Source organism: Grammomys surdaster, unplaced genomic scaffold (genome assembly GCF_004785775.1).
Source record: "Grammomys surdaster isolate TR1022 unplaced genomic scaffold, NIH_TR_1.0 169, whole genome shotgun sequence".
Classification (NCBI taxonomy): domain Eukaryota; kingdom Metazoa; phylum Chordata; class Mammalia; order Rodentia; family Muridae; genus Grammomys; species Grammomys surdaster.
This window is the reverse complement of record NW_021604617.1, coordinates 5,996,846-6,009,494: the sequence shown is the minus strand read 5'-3', so window position 1 is coordinate 6,009,494 and position 12,649 is coordinate 5,996,846. Positions and strand designations below refer to the sequence as shown.

Here is a 12,649-nt window from a genome sequence, read left to right as displayed (position 1 = left end):
TCTCTCTCTCTCTCTCTCTCTCTCTCTCTCTCTCTCTCTCTCTCTCTCTCTCTCTCTCTCTCTCTCTCTCTCTCTCTCTCTCTCTCTCTCTCTCTCTCGTCTCTTGGCTTCTGGTCTGGGAGGCTTGACTCTGTCCTTTTGGAGAAAGTTGCACCTTCAAGATGGCTCAGCAAATAAAGGTGCTTGCTGCCAAGCCTGTTGGCCTAAGCCTTATCCCTGGAGCCCAGGCAGTAGAGGGAGAGAACCAACTCTGTCAAGTTGTCATCTGACCTCAAAACACACTCTGTGGCTTATGTGTGTGCCTACACCATAAACACCCACCCCTACAGCATAATATAAATGTTTGTAAAGGAAAGAAACAGGAAGTCACTGCATACCAGGGAGCCTTCATCTTCCAAGTTCTGGGATCATAACCCACTTTGTCTCCTCCACAGTCCACCTCTAAGGAATGTAAGTGACAGAATGCTAGAATGTTCTAGAGTTGTCATGAGTTCCTGAGCTGATCAGTATCAGACACTGAAGTTCATCTAGATTTTTTTTTCCCTTTCATTAACTGTCTTCTGCTGGGTCATTTACATGATAGTTCTTTCTGAGATGTCTGATGAAAGGACTCAGGCTGTTTCCCAGGCAGGGAGAGGCAACACCTTTTGTATCTAAAAGTCTGACTTCTGAAGCAGCGTAGTCGGGAACTGCTGACTCTTCATACCGTGAAGGCATCTGAAGCAAGACAGAGAACATGGCTGCAGAGTAAATGTCCACAAACTGCCCCTGGCTCAGCAGTGGTTCCTTAGAATTATATTAATCAGCACTCAATTTAATATCAGACAGTTTGTCCCAAAGTAGCCCCAGCTGATAAAACTCAAGGTTCATGCCAACAACGAAATTCTTCCCAGCTCAAGTAATCATGGGGCCAGTAACCTATGATGTATTTGCCAAGCAAAAATATAGATGGATGGTATTTATTATTATTTTTAATTGGCCACCCTTTAGTTCAAATGGCTGACTTCTGCAGTTACCCCTTGCCTCTTTATTGTGAAGCAGGAGAGGCACAGGGGCTTTGGGTTGCTTCAGGGGCCAGTTCAGAATCATGTTCTCATGTGGCTTCTGTCATAAGTGTCCCACACCCAGATGTGCAGACAGCTTGGTGAGAAATCCAGGGGTGACCACTGCAATGCAGGGCATAACTTGCTTTGGGACAGCCTCCTAGGCTGCTCTTTCAGGCCACTGATCTCCTCAGGTTGTTCTCTAGGCGTGAAGTAGAAATCTCTTCCTCAGCCAGTGACCCTCCAGCAGATCATGTTTCTCTCCTGAATTAGGACAGAGGAGATGCTGTGAAATTGGTTTCTGCAGGTTTTCGGTTGGAGATCATACTGCATCTCAGGGCCCATTCCTTAAGGAACACAGCGTGACTACAATCCTTTGCATAACTGTTCCTACTAAAGAATATCTTAACTTGCAATAAGCATGTAAAGTACTAGGGAGGGGCTTCTTATGAATCTGGGTGAGACAGAGTTTCTCTTTTCTTTCTCTTCTCAATACATCATGTGTATATGAGTGTGAGTCTATGTCAGTGGAAGCTCCTGAGAGTCCAGAAGAGGAGGCTGAGTCCCTGGAACTGTGGTTACTGAGCAAGCCAACGTGGGTGCTGGGAACTGAATGTGGCTCCTCTGCCAGCACTGTAGGCATGCTCACCTGCTGAGCCATCTAACCAATCCCAACGGTGGACTTTCTGCCTGTCTGCTGACTCAGATGGATGTCAAGTCCCACAGGCAGTGGCCATGCTGTCTAGTTTGAATGCTGGTCCTTGCTTTGACTGTAAAGGTAAATTCTCTGCTCGGCCCTTTACTGCACAGAGACTTGCTACAGTAGATCTGCCACCAGGGCATATCCGTGGTCCTGCCATAACTTCAGCTCCTTCTGTCCCTGTGTGCTGCTCCTCAGATCCATACAAGGCAGAGTCTGGCCTGAATGAAAGAAAACACTCACCCTGTGCCTTTGCAAACATGACGCTGTGACCATCAAACAGTGAAGAGCAGAACAGGCTACAAAAGCTGTTGGCTTCTGGCCATGGAAGGAGTCAGTCTTGAAAGGAAAATTATCTGTAATATAGAATCAAAGATGTACCTAACTTTAGGGAGTTGGAAGATGTCTCAGTAGGTAAAGTTCTTGGCACACGAGCATAAAGACCTGGGTTAGAACCCGTGGGTTTGTGGGATAGGGGCTGATGTACAACATAATTGTAAGCCCAGCTCTGCAGAAATGGAGACAGAAGAATCTTTGGGGCTCCCTGCCAAGACAACATAGCCAAATCATTGAGCTCCAGATTCAAAGAGAGACCCTGTCTCAAAATATAAAGTGGAAAGCCACTAAGGAAGTTGTGTACAGACATCAATCTTGATCTGTATATACACACACACACACACATACTCACAATGATAAATATGCACACACACTAAAATTTTTTTAGCTATATAAACATATAAGTAAGATAGAATTCTCCCTAAATTTAAGTGCTGGAGTAATTGAAAGGGCAAAAATTGCTTTTGAATGGGGGAAAAGATGGGCAACTTTTAACAGATTGGGTAAATCAAGAAAGATTTAGAACACTGGAATTGGCCCAGAGAGCCTTGTAGATAGAGGGATCAAGAGAATGTGCACGTCTGGTTTCCTTATTTTAAAGATACATAAACAGCCTCAGAGAAATAATGGGACTTGCATAGATTCCTACCAAGTTGGTTGCTTGCCCAAGAAAGTCAATCTCCACAAATCCCAGCCCCTCAGGGCTCTGAGCAGCTTTATAGCTCTCTGAATTATTAGCTTCAGAGTCAATCAAAACCATAGTGTATTCTTCACGTGGAAACATTCCAATGCCATAGGCAAAGCTTCCAGCACTTTTTATTCTTTCAGAGAGGAACAGTAGCACCCGCGGCCTTCGTTCAAGTGTATTACTAGGGAGTAGGTCACTAATGAGCCTCAGTTGCCAGGCCCTCCTGAGTAGGTGGGTGGGTGGCTGGCTGGGTGTGGGGAGTGGCTGCAGTGGGATCCCCAGGTCAGCTCAGAGCTGGGAGGCCTGCAGGCTCTCTGCTGAGGGTGGCCAGATTGACCATATTAAAATATGGGATGCCCAGTTAAGTTTGAATTTTGTCTAAACCACAAATAATTTTTCAGTGTAAGTACGTCCAGCACAATCTTTACAAGACTATGTCAGCTTCATTTTATATGACCAGAGTTGTTATATTTTTATTTGCACCACTTCCATAAATATTTTTTTCGCCTTAAAACCATTAAGATTTGTAGTTCTGTCCATTTTTGGTATTTTTAAGATTCGCTTTATTTTACAATTAGTATTACAATTATTGTGTATGGGTAGTTAGCCTACATACACGTCTGTGTACCACAGTATGTCTTGGGTCTGATGAGGCCAGAAAAGGTTGTCAGAGCCTCTGGAGTTACAGACAGATATGAGCTGCCATGTGGATGTTGAGAATTGTACCAGGACCTCTGGAAGAGCAGCCAGTGCTCTTAACCACGGAGCCATCTCTTCAGCCTCTGATCTTTTTAAGGAACCATTGTGATGGTTAAGCTAGGTTGTCAACTTGACAGAATTCTCTTCAGTCATCATGAAAACAGACCTCTGAGCATATCTTTGAATGAATACCTGGAGTGGGTTAACTGAGATGGAAAGGCCCACCTGACAGTAGGTGACGCCATCCCGTGCAGTGAGGTCCTAGACTACAGATAAAGGAGAAAGCCAGCTGGGCACCAGCGTTCTTCTGTCTCTACACCTTGGATGTGGATGTAACATGACTCGTTGCTTCATGTTCCTGCAAAGATGACTTCTGCACCACAGTGGACTGAGGCATCTTCAAACCCTGAGCCACAGTGAACTCGCCTCCACTATGTTCCAAGGATTGTGGAAGCAGTGAGGAAAGAATCTGGTGCAAACCTTGAAAACCATTTCACAGGTCTCAAAGATCAAGCTCCAGGGCAGCAGAGTGAACAGACATGGCTGTGAGTCTTAGGAACCCAGCGCCTAGACCATGAACCGAGCTCCAACAGTGCTCAGCGAAACACACAGCACGGTTTTGTTATCCCCTGCCTTAGACTCTGTGTCAATGCAGTGATCAACTTAATTCATTTTCTGAGGTCAGTTCCTGTCTGAGATGTCTCCATGATAGAAAATTGAGAAGCATCTTGCTTAGCTACTGTCAGTATTTTATCTAACAGCTAATTCACACCACTTGAATGAAAAAGAAAATTCAAAGTAATCAGACATTCATTCAAGGGGGAGGAGTAATGGAGTATCTGCTGACATGGTCCAGAATTCATGTTTCTTGCATGCCTCTTCCTGGCTGCTGATAAAATGGCTAGCTCTATGCACTAACCTGAACTTTGTGGTTTATACCTCCCAGAGGTCATTAGTGGCTGGTGCGCATCTCTCTCACTTTATAAGAAATCAGATCCCCGAAATCGTTCAGGAGACATAATTCACTACAGATGAAGTCTCCACACTCCAGCTCGAAGTGATTTGGGTCCTGACACCGCATTTTGAAGATATTAAAACCTAGACGAAAAATGTGGTCCACAGCTTGTATTAATTATCGTTGGGGAGCGGTGAAAGCATTTGAGTGCTACAGAAATCGCTATCTAATATGATTAAATAGGCCTGTCTCCATGAAGAGGCTGTCTCTCCACTTGGGTGATTCCTTTATCCTCCTAAATTCAACTGTTTGGGCTTCTAATTGTCCGAAGGAATGAGCGCGGAAGGCAGTAAGGGGAAAGGCTGAGGCGTGAAGGGCGATCTCATTTGCAGATTACAGTTGACACAGTGGGGTCTTTGGGTCTAGACAGCTCTTTCATCAGAAGCCCAAGGCCTGCCTTCTGAGTTGGGAAGCAGACTGTGAGTGCTGGAACACAAGCGTGCGCATGTGCACACGGGCACACACACACACTCTCCCAGCATCCTTGCCCTCCTCAGTACCTGCACTCTGTGCTCCTTGAACTTGGTGAGCTCTAAGTGTTTATCTTGTTAACCCTCTGTGTTTATTCTTTAATGTGTTCCTGATCTAATTTGCTTTCTGTCCTATGATAAAACACTGACCAAAATCAACTTGGGGAGAAAAAGATTAACTTGGTTTGCAGGTTGTTTATTATTGGGGAAGTAGGGACGGGACTGAAGCAGAGACTGGGCGGGGGGAGTGCTGCTGATGTGCTTGCCCCCATGGATTTCGAATCGTGCATTCTTATATACCCAGCCCCAGGGGTGGCACCACCTACAGTGGGCTGGGCCCTCTTGATCACTGATCAAGAAAACATTCCAACAGACGTGCCTACGGGCCAGTCTGTGAAAGTGATTCCTCAACCAAGGTTTTCTCTTCCCAGGTGACACTTGTACGCATTAGGTTGATGAAAACTGGGCATCACAGTGTCTGTACAGTGTGCAGACACTCGTGGTGGGAGATGGGAACGAGGGTGTGTGTGAGTGTGTGTATAGGCATGTACATGTGTGTGTCTATGTGTGGGCATGTACATTTAAGTGAAGGTGCCTGTAGAGGTCATGAGACGTCACTGGCTCCATGATCCTGGAACCTGTCCACTGTGGGTGTGGGGACAGAGTGCTGCTCCTCTGCTTTTAAGCAGTCATCTCTCAAGCCCTAAGAAATTCTTGTTTACATTTATTTTATTGTTTTATGTGTACAAGAGTTTTACTTGCATGTATGCCCGTGCACCACATGCCCACCAGGGCCAGAAGAGGGCGTTGGATCCCTTGAAAGCAGCATTACTGAGCTGCCAGGTGGGTGTCGAGAATCAAATCCGTGTCCTTTGGAAGAGCAGCCAGTGTCCTTAACAACTGGGCCAGCCCAGAGGGTCTTTCCTTAAATGTATATATGGAAGTGTCTGAGTGTGTGCATATTTGTGTACGTACACAAGTTTATACATGCGTGTAGAAGTCTAAGGATTACCTAGAGGGCCACCCTCAGGTATCTCAGGACCCATTGTTTAAAATACTAAATTATTTTATTTCAAGCACATTCCAAAATTCAGTAGTAATAGAAAATAGGCAGATAAAATCAACAGTATAGCTTTGGGTATTGTAACATACAGTTTTATGATATACACGATAAGTCCAGTGCAAAATTGGAGGGTAAGACCAGAGCCCACCTTTCAAATGACAGACGCCTATCAGGCTGCTTTGTATTCAGAAGTGCAAGTCTTCACTCTCGTTACTAAAAACATTTGGACTGTAGGCACAGCTAACGAGATCATGTAAGTTTCCATATGGGAGTTTCCATTATGAGAAGATTTAGTTAGACAGTTAAGGAGACGGACGGGCACCTTGTTTATATAGATAAACAGAGTACAGAGTCTCTCATTGGGATGGAGCTCAGCAGTCAGGCTGGCTAGCTAGGGAGCATCAGAGTTCCATGTGTCTCCTTTCCCAGACCTGGGATTCCAAATGCATATGACCACACAACTGGAACTCAGCCCCTCTAAGAATTTCTTTAAAGGAAAAAGGGGACCCTCCATGACACCCAAGAATTTATTTCTTACATTCCCTAATAGCCATTTTAGAGGGATAGTTTGCATGTTCATGAATCTGGCTTTTGCTTTAATATTTTATTTATTTTTAATCACACAAGCTTGCATGTGTGTGTGTGTGTGTGTGTGTGTGTGTGTGTGTGTATGTGTGTGTGTGTGTGCACGCATGATTTGTACCCCTGAGTGTCCTGCCCGTGGAGAGCAAGAGAGAACATCAGATGTCCTGGAGCTTAAGGAAGGTCTGTGGTGTGCAGCTGTAGTTGTGAAGTGACAAATCTCATCCCCGCCCGACACCTGGTCTCACATAGTCTGCACAAAGGGTGATTAAGCCAAGGCAGGATGAGCCATTAGGAGCAAAAGCAGAGCCATGAAGTAAACAGTTGGACCACAGGAACAGAGTTGTGTTGGTTCATTTAACCTCTAATTGTTATGTTGTTATAATCTTTATGTTACACGTTGCATCGAAGAATGTCTTTCTTTTGTAAATCTAGATCTAATTCAGTAGCAAGAACTTCATGGTAATAGGTGATCTGACTTTCGTAAATCCGCTTCAGAGTCAGTGCTGTGTGAAAACGTTTCGGACTGTTACGGACTGTTTTGCACATGACAGAAAAAAAAATTATCTAATGGAAAAGCAACCACGAGGATTTTATCTTAGTGACCTTCCTATTGCTGTGATAAGACACCATAGCAGCTTGTAGAAGAAAGAGTTTACCAGGGGATTCCAGTCTCAGATGGTGAGTCCATGGCCATCATGGCGGGGAGCATGGCAGCAGGCAGGTAGGCATGGTGCTCCCACAGCAGCCAAAAGCATCCACAAGGCAGAGAAGGAGAGTGCTGACTGGGATTGGTGTGGGCTTTTGATACCTTAAAGAGCATTCTGGTGACACACCTCCAACAACAAGGCCACACCTCCTAATCCTTCCTGAACCATTCTAATAACTGGGAGTTAAGTATTCAAGCACATGAAGCGACAGAGGCCACTCCCATTCAGATGGCTACTGAGTCACTCCATATTTTTACATCACACAGATCCTTTTAATCTGTCCAAAAATCTTACAAGCTTCTGTCTAATTAAATATAGGTGCATTTTAGAGTGTGCTTTAAAGAATGTAAAGCAAGACTATGACTTAAAGTTTTCCCTAAAGAAATGAGCTGAGAATTGTATATTAGAAACTTTAATGTTGCCAGTAAATTCAATTTTGTACAAGACAGTACAATGGAAAAAGTTTGAGATATAGAGCAAAGATTACATATAACTTCCACTACCTTCTATTAAGGAATAGCTGGGCTCCATAGGAACCCTGAGGGGCTTTAGTTGTGGAGACAAATGGCTTGGGAGAGCCAGACCTGTCCAGTCAGCCTTTTACTCTTTTGACTTTCCCAGCCACCTTCTTCCTGCCTGTGAGCTCACACTCTGACCACCTAAGGCCTTTGGCTCTCCTGCTGTCTTCTGTCTGCCACCTCTGTTCCATTCCCATGGACTGTCTTAGGCCTCCCATCTTCTCTTCCCAGCCTCAGTCTCTGCCCTGGCCCCAGAGCTCCAGCCTAGCATGGGGCTGCTCCACACCCCAGTCCTTTCCTTTACCTCCGTGGCCATCCCTGTTAGGTTCCTCTGTAAATTGACTGTTCTCTGTTTCAGCCTCTGCTGCACCATCCAGGCCTACCCCACCTCTCTTCTGTTGTTACCGTCCCCGCCTCTGTGACTTGTCTAGTACATTCTCCTTCCCTCAGTCCCATTCCTATCTAGCTTCTTTGCTCCCTAACCACTGTGCCACCATGCTCTCTCCCCTGAGATAATCCATCAGCTGCCACGGAATACATAAATAAGAACCGGTGCTTACATAGTGCTTGCCTATAGCAAGCGGGGAGTTTGGACGTGGCCTGTAGAGTTTAACGAAGGAGTTATCAATACAGATGGCTAATTAATTTACATTACTTTTATCTCTTATTACAGCCATAGGCATTCTAGTCACTTAGGCATTGTATAAATTTTATAATTTTATGATTATTTCCTCTCGCTGCAAAAGCATAAAAATAATCCTCACACAGAAATCTGTCCATGACTTCCCATCTTTGTAAATATCTGCAAATAGCAGTGGGGCTGAATAAATAAATTGAGATGAGGGGGCAGTGGGCCAACCCACCCCAGCCCTCGGAAAGGGGTCTCGGATCCTTCGTGTGGCACCCCTCAGCATCACCCCTAGAAGGATCAGGGCTACGGGTCAGTAGAGGGGGAGCACATGCGTGCCCGGGGGATCTGAAACATTACAGGGAGGGCGGAGAGCAATGAGGAGCCTGACATGATGCCAGCCAGCATCCAACTCTAGTCTGCCTTTCTCCCCGAGCTGGGCACGGAGCATGGCAGGCAGCAGCACACAGCAGGCTGGACAGACCGTCCTAGAGATAATGTCAGATCACCCTTCTTTGTCACCATCTGTCATGCATGGGGGTCAGAAAAGTTGCCAGGAAAGGAAGGGGAAGTATGCGGGCTCTGCCGTAGACATGCTGAGGCCCTCCCTTCTGATTCCGACCACAGAATAGGAACCGGGGTTGGAACTGAGGCTGTGCAGGAGTCGTGTTGTAAGGGAAACTATGGGAGGCTGTGGCCCTCAAGCTGCGTAGGTATGAGGGGATGGAGACAGACACACACCCCAGGTCAGAGTGTGGGTGTCCCAGACACATGGTGAGAGCTGACATATCAAAGAGATCCACTACACCTTCACTCTGGACCAGGCTTGTGTGCTCATGGCCTCCAGGACTATGCAGAAACCCAGAAGGGGAAGTAGAGGACCTCCACCAGCAGCTGTGACTGCACTCATGTACTGTCCTATGGGGTCAGTTGGGGGACATCTCAGGGGAGTTTCAGAAACCTGTGGGTTCCATCTACATGGAGGAGCATGACTGAGATACAAGGGCTGGAGCCCAGTGAATCGCTGTAGTCACTGCTGCTGTCCAGCAAAACAGAAAGCTTCAGTGACTTGGTATACAGAGCAGCCAGGACCAGGAGTGGGGTAGCCATCTGAAGACCAGGACATGAGGCTTGCTGAGGCAGGAGCAGGGCAGGTGTGGGTAAAGGCTGTGGGACAGAAGCAGCAGGTAACGGCAGCTACTTGTCATACCTCTTGTTCATCATCAGCATCTCACCAAGCCTGCTGACACTGCTCAGGTAAGTTGGCAGTTCCTCATCCATAGAGATATCTGAGATGGACACCTGCAGGCTAGTATCCCAACAGGACCTGGATAACCAAGAGATCATCTCCAGTCAAGTGTCTGCAGAAGGCACGAGCCAAATAACCTGCTACTCACACCTGGGACTGGTTCAGTTCTTCCCTCCACACCTGCATGTCCCCAGAGACCATTTAGAGAAGGCTCAGTCTCCTGGCCCAGAAGCCAGGCTTTCTGCCAGGCGCTATGCCTGGGGTTTTCTCCTTCAGCTTAGTCCAGCAATACTGGTACCAATTTGTTCTTTTGTATAAACAGCTAGAATATCAACCGCTAATTTTAGGTCAGGCACGTTGGCCTTTGCCTCCTGCACTAGAGATGGAACTTTGTAGCAAGACATCCTCGGGACTGTTCTGCAGTCATAGAGAGCCCAGAGACAGTGGTGCCTCCGTGTCCACCAGCACAAGCTCTGCAGCAGCCCCAGGCCTCCAAGCCAGCGAATTTTGATCTCTTTCCCTTTGCCCTAAATGCTAAGCATCTCTAGGCCTGCTGAAGGGATATTGTTCGAACACAGCAAAGTGAATACATCTTTAAAGAAACTGGCACCATGAGAGCCTGGAATCACTGTCAGCAAGGTTGAGTCACAGATCTTTCAAGAGCCTTCATCAGATATGTTTTTTTTAAGTGCTCGTAATGCTGATCTTCCTTGCTTTGAGTTTGTCATACTTAAAACTTATTTCAGGCCGGGACATGGTAGCACACGCCTTTAATCCCAGCACTTGGGAGGCAGAGGCAGGTGGATTTCTGAATTCAAGGCCAGCCTGGTCTACAGAGTGAGTTCTAGGACAGCCAGGCTATACAGAGAAACCCTGTCTCAAAAACACAATGAGGCCAGCCTGGTCTACAGAGTGAGTTCCAGGACAGCCAGGCTATACAGAGAAACCCTGTCTCGAAAAAACAAACAAACAAACAAACAAACAAAATACGTATTTCAGTAACCTGAGCTGTGATAGCACATATCTGGAATCCTGGCCCCGGGGATGCAGAGGCAGGAGGATCATAAGCTCAAGGCAATCCTCAGCTGCATGGTCAGCTCAAGGCCAGCTTGAGACCCCCATCCCTAAAATGTCAACTAAAATCTACTCAAAATCGCTTTTTTAAACTCCATACTGGAAACCTATGATGATAAGTATATAGTCCTGCAAAAGGACCATCCTATGTGGGGCAAAGCTGTCCTGGATTTTTCTGAACTTTGTTGTTTCAAATCGCTGACTGCACCAAGAAGCGATGTGGTTTTGCATTTGAGGCCCACTGTGACAGGGCTTCTGAGGAAATGGAGATGTTCGCAGTGCTGACATCAGCGTTGAAGGAAACTGAGTGTTAGGAGCACCTCTCGTCACTGGAGCCTTCACCTCTGCCCCCCACATGTCAGGAGAGGGGCCTGCTGTGTCAGAGTACCTGGCACTGAACTTAACTTCTCGTACATGGGGAGTCTGAGTGAGCATCAAGAGGTTGGGATTTTGTTCATGAGAATATATTTAGGATTACATTATAGAAAAACCGTAAGTCTCTGTATCACATGGATTGAAGCTCCCCTGCACAATCATGCGTTTGAATGCTTGGTCTCCTGATGGTGGCACTGTTTGGGAAGATTATGGAACCCTAGAGAGGTAGAACCTTGCTGGAGGAAGTGTGTCATTGGTTTTTGGGGGTCTCTAAGTGGGCTCTACCTCCTATACTCTCTCTCTCTCTCTCTCTCTCTCTCTCTCTCTCTGCTTTCTGTATGTATGTGCAGTGTGGTCTGTCAGCTTCCTGGATACCAGCCAGCAGCAGGCCTCAGATTCTTGTTTCCATGCCTTTCCTGCCACAATGTGCTGTACCCTTCTAAAACCATGAGTCAGAGCAACCATCCCCTCCCCGACTTGCATTTCGTCAGGGTATCTTACCATAGCAACAGAAGAGTAACAACCATGAGTCATCAGTACAATTTTCTGTGTATCTGCCAGTTTGTAGGCGTGTTCAACAAAGGTCAATTGATAAACAGGGTGATGGCTAGGGTTGTCAAAGTGACAGACTAAACCCACCCCGCAGGGAGAGGTGGCCTCTGAGCGGGCCTGAGAGGGAATCACCTTGACTACACTGATGTGGGAAGACCCATCTTAGTTGTAGGTAGGACCATTTTCTGTACAAATGATGATGTAACATGGAGGCACAGAGCTGAACAGCAGCACACTCGTTCCTTTCCATTTCCAAAAGAAGGGTGCAGTGTGGCTTCACACTCCCACTTCCCTGAATCTGGCCTTCCCTCCATAATGAGCCGCTCCTTGAATTGCGAACTAAAGCCCTTTCTCCCTTAAGTTGCTTCTGTCAGAGTATCTTGTCACAGCAACTAAAAATTATGAACTAAGATAAAACGTTCAAGTGGGAGCTGCCCTACATCTGAAGAGCATCCTTTAAGGTCACACCAAAATGTCAGGTGAGATGGCTCATGCCTATCCTCTCAGACGGCTGATGCAGGAGGACTGACTTGAGTTAGAGGCCAGTTTGAGCTACCCAGTTCCTATGAAGACATCCTGGGTTATGGTTGAAGAGTCTGTCTCAAGAAAACGCTAAAATGAGAAAGTAGAATTATGCCACAAATCATCTCATACTTGACAGTGTCAGTCAACTGTGTCAAAGGCTCTCAGGAGGACATGGAAACAAAACCCAAGTCTGCTCTGAAGCAGAAATCATTGTATGCTGTGTGGGGCTGCTGATAACAACTGTGGGAGGGAAGTGTATGCCATGCCAAACAACTTGAAAGTATGCAGACGTCTTCATCGTGTTAGGAAGATATGGAAGGGCTGCTCTGGGGCCTGCTTGGGGGCAGCTTAGGACCTGACCATCATCCTTCTGCCTTCTGCTCTCCTTGGTTAGGGTCAACACAAGGGAGTGGAGGCCATGA

At 46.4% G+C, this 12,649-nt stretch overlaps 1 protein-coding gene across 1 annotated transcript in view; it reads left to right on the top strand.

Moving 5' to 3' along the window:
* Positions 1-12,649, top strand: part of Kif6 (kinesin family member 6) — a 303,671-nt gene that overhangs the window by 128,652 nt on the left and 162,370 nt on the right. The window lies entirely within an intron of this gene.